General features: G+C 45.3%; 1 non-coding gene across 1 annotated transcript; it reads left to right on the forward strand.

Moving 5' to 3' along the window:
* Window positions 1-259: 259 nt before the first annotated feature.
* Window positions 260-333, forward strand: TRNAF-AAA (transfer RNA phenylalanine (anticodon AAA)). Its single transcript has one exon. It is a non-coding gene; the product is annotated as a tRNA-Phe (tRNA).
* The last annotated feature ends 3,921 nt before the right edge of the window (window positions 334-4,254 follow it).

Here is a 4,254-nt window from a genome sequence, read left to right on the forward strand (position 1 = left end):
GAAGAGGGATGGAGGCCACTGGAGGAGCTCAGCTGCCTGACTGTCAATGGCTTCTAAAAGAAAGGACTGTGGCTCCCTTGCTGCTGGAGAATGCAGGTATTGATCCCACTACCTCTCGCATGCGAAGCGAGCGCTCTACCACTTGAGCTAATTCCCCTGTCTTGCCCACAAGCTGCTTGATCCACTCATGTCATACCGGAGTCCCTGCGCCAGGCGGTGGTTCCTTCTAAAAGGGTCAGGCAAGTACCTGTTTCCTGTGGGCTCACTAGCTCAGCTGGTTAGAGCGTGGTGCTAAAAACACCAAGGTCATGGGTTCAAGCCCCATGTTGGCCACTCTGTGTGCTGGATGGAGAGTGGGGCTTCTGCTCTTTTCGATGACTGCTAGGGGTCTGAGAGGCTAAAGGGAGATGGGCTGAGGGGCTTGCAGGAAGCAGGCAAGAGCCCTGTTGGGGGAAGGGGCTGGCCAGCCAGCACAGAGGCTGGCAGGACAAGGCTCTGTCCACCTCCTTTCCTCCCCTCTCTGGGCTCCTTCCTTGACCTGTGGCTGAAAGAGATGGGCCCGGGGAGGGGAGGAGAAGGTTGAACCTGGTCAGCTGCCTTTCCAGCTCATAGGAGACGAGGATTGAGCAGACGGCCCAGGAAGCAAAATCGCAGGGCTGCTGACTTGTCCCCAGAGGGTTGACCTGATGGCCCAAATTCTTCCTGGCCGCCATCTCCACCCAAATGTACCCAAGAGTGGATCATGCTCTCCAGCCCAATCCACAGAGGAAGGCTTAATACTCAGCACCCCAAGCTAGGGGAGAGGCTTCAGAGTCGGCCTGCGCAAGGTGAGCTTGGGAGTTCCCTGGACCCCAGCCTCCCACTGCCCACAGGCAGCCCCGAAGCCCACACTGGAGCCCAGACAAGAAGGAGCAGGAGGAGCACTCTGCCCAAGGGCACCACCACTCTAAGTCAGCTTGAATTGTTTTCTCTTCTACCCCTTTTCTTCCAAATTCTGCTGGCCTCAGTAGCCATCCCTGGGACACAGGGAAGACGCAGGCACAGGACTCTACCTAGTGGAAGCCAAACGCACATACCAAGAGTTTATCGCAGGCTATTGAGGCACTGTAGAAACCCCATTCAGATGCATTGGCGTAGCTAAACTTTACTTCCATAGCCCTACTTGTGCAGAAAGCCAACAAATAAAAAGATAAAGCATGTATTAAATAAACTAGTCCGTTTATCTAATTCGGAACATTTATGTTAATATACCTCACATATCAGTATGAATTGTATACTTGTAGTCTACAATAAAATTGGAGTCTTTTAGCTCTCCAAAGTGAGCACAAATTGGACAAATCAGTAATGATTGATTAAATATCCAAAACAGTACAATACATCAGTGACTGATTACTTTTTAATTACCTCCGTTAGGTACAGTATATTTTCCTTCGTCATTCTTTCCCTTGTAAATGAGAAAAAGCAGCAGAAATATATGGGTTAATCTTCTACCATGTGGATTAAAGAATTTACTTCTTGGTTCTCCTGATAATTATTCTTGCCTGCAGCACTAGAACACTAGTCTCATTTCCCAGCGATAGATTTGACCTCCATTGTGGTACTAAATACATAGTTTAATCAGTTAAGTTATTATCTTCAGAAAGCCATATGCATGAATAGCTGCATTATTGTAGAATCTAGACAGTCCCATCATCCTGCAAGCTGTCCCAAGCACCCCCTAGTGGCTAGGCATGGTGTTGGAGCTGAATTCCCCCCCGCAGCATATCCAGTCCTGACAAACCTTTTGTATACTAAAGAGCACCCAGCCCATTTGAAGGCTTATCTTTATTAACAGAGAGGCCAATGCAAAACAAACACAACCTTCACCTCAGCATCTTATCTGGATGACCAACTCATTCTTCGTTCATTTGTCCCCCACTTGAGTCCAGTGTTCTCTTCCATCCAGGCTCTTCACCAGGTTCAGGTCTCCATCCTTGGGATTAGCACTCTTGCCACTACCAGAGGAAGAGCTTCCTTTGAAGTCAGGGGTTTGTGGAGGTCCATCCACTGCAGTTCCTCCCCAGGGGCAGCATGTAGTGTTATTCAAGCTGGGCTTCCTGCCAGTGTCTTTGGTACCTTCTGGATGCCTGCCAACTGCAGCTCTCCCTCTAGGAGCACCTCTTCTAAGCTCCCTACTCTAGTGGGCTCCACAGAGAACTCTGTCTACGGTAGCACACCTCTCTAGGTTCCCTGCTCAGGCCTCTTAGACGACTCCTGTGGAAAGGAGCTTCCATCTTAGGAGTCTCTCTCTAACTGAGCTTGGGTAATGGTTATTAGGATCAGGTGCTCATTTGCTAATTAACCCTTAATTATCCATCTGGGGCAGTCCGTTATTCCCAGATGGGCCCTGATTCCCCATAAAGGGTCCAGTTGCTCTGTGACAGCCCTTGTAATTAATTTTATTCTGGCATATAGCTTATGAGACTTTCTTCCTAAAACTTAGACCCAAATGTTAATAAGATAATAGACACAAAATAAGCTTTCTTGCTTGACACAAAATTGTCTATTTACTTGGTTTTCCCCCTAATTATCTTCTAATTTGTGTTTTAATTGCTTCCAGGCAAATGTCTGTCCTCTGTTTTCCTCATCTACAATGCAAATATAAGTCTTGCACAGAGGGGAAACAAACTCAGCCCAGATTGGTTGTAGTGATCAAAAAACCCACATATTTTAATGGCCATGTGGAGGCCCATGATGGTCTTATGCAGTGTAACTATAGCTGTGTCGATCCCAGGATATTAGACTGGCAAGGTGGGTGAGGTAATATCTGTTATTGGACCAACTACTGTTGGGGAGAGAGAAGAGCTCTGTGTGGCTCGAAAGCTTGTCTCTCACCAACAGAAGTTTGTTCCAGGAAAAGATATTACCTCACCCACCTCATCTCTATGATGATGTTAGTCCATGTCCTAGTGGACATGGGTCCACATCACAAATGCACACAGCACAGTGACAATAACCGGAGGTCTTGTTGGTAGTCTGAGCAGAAGTAAAAGAATGAATAGGTATGTCTGTGCTATTCTCAATCTCCTAGAAGTGATCCTTGCTGGAAAGGGTTCGGTATTGTTAGGTAGGGTGAGGGGTCTGCATGGCTACTGACTGTACTGTACCTGTTCTGGGAACGGAGAGCTTACTTTTCTCCATTGAGCATTTTTTCATAAGTTCACATGCACACACAATTTGCCAAGGCATAAATAAACGCAATTCCCACTTAACTCAGTGGTGACCCTTCTATAGTGAAATGTAGAAAAATAACTGAATGGGTTGTTTCTTCAGTAACTGGTGCACTGTGGGATAGCAATAGGACTACTTGCATCATTTTGTTAAATTAAAAGTGGGATGAATTTCACCCTGTCATTTAACTCTAATTCAGAGTTGTATTGGCTGTGAATTGGAGTGACTTCAACTGACTTAAGACTAGATAACGACTGGTGTGTGTGTGTGTGTGTGTGTGTGTGTTTGTGTGCGCACGCGCAAACACAGTGGTTCCCACTGATTTGTAGAATACATTTCTGCTTTGATGGTGATCAGCACTAGCACCTAAAAGGCTAATTTCTACAGTTAACTTTCTTTGAACCTCAAGATTTAGTAAGGCTAAGGCAGCTCACACAACAGACTGGAATTTGAATAGTAAAGCTCACCAAAGATATAGCTGCAACAGAGAAGCTGTTTCCTTCAACACCTGTGTTTTGGTTCCAAGAATGTACAGTAAATATGCACAGTAAAATCTCTGCACATCTCAGCAATTATTTACTTTTTTATGAATAGAGGATTAAATGTATTTTACTATTTATCCTTCCTCTGCTCACCCTAATCTTTAATTACAAAAATATAGAAAAATGAAAATATTTTTATTATGGGATTGTGCTGGCTAAACCCACAACTAATTCTGATTGCTAAATGGAGTGTCTTTCTGATTTTAGAGAGAGACCCCTTTTTGCTAGAGAAAGAATTGTCTTGTTTTCAGGTGGTAAAAGTCTGAGTGTCCTTCTTACTATTTAAATCACTCCAAACACTTCATCTTCTTTCCCTGCAGTAGAAATCTCGGTGCCATCTTTGAATCTGACTCCCCAGCCCCCTTCCCCCGCCCCCGGGGAAGTTTCTGGCTTGTAATTCACCACATCTGGAATGTTGCCAGGATACAATCTTGCCTCTAATGAAATCATTACACCCATCTTAATATCTTCCTGTGTTGGTAATTGTAATGTCTTTCACCCC

Source organism: Natator depressus, chromosome 4 (genome assembly GCF_965152275.1).
Source record: "Natator depressus isolate rNatDep1 chromosome 4, rNatDep2.hap1, whole genome shotgun sequence".
Classification (NCBI taxonomy): Eukaryota; Metazoa; Chordata; order Testudines; family Cheloniidae; genus Natator; species Natator depressus.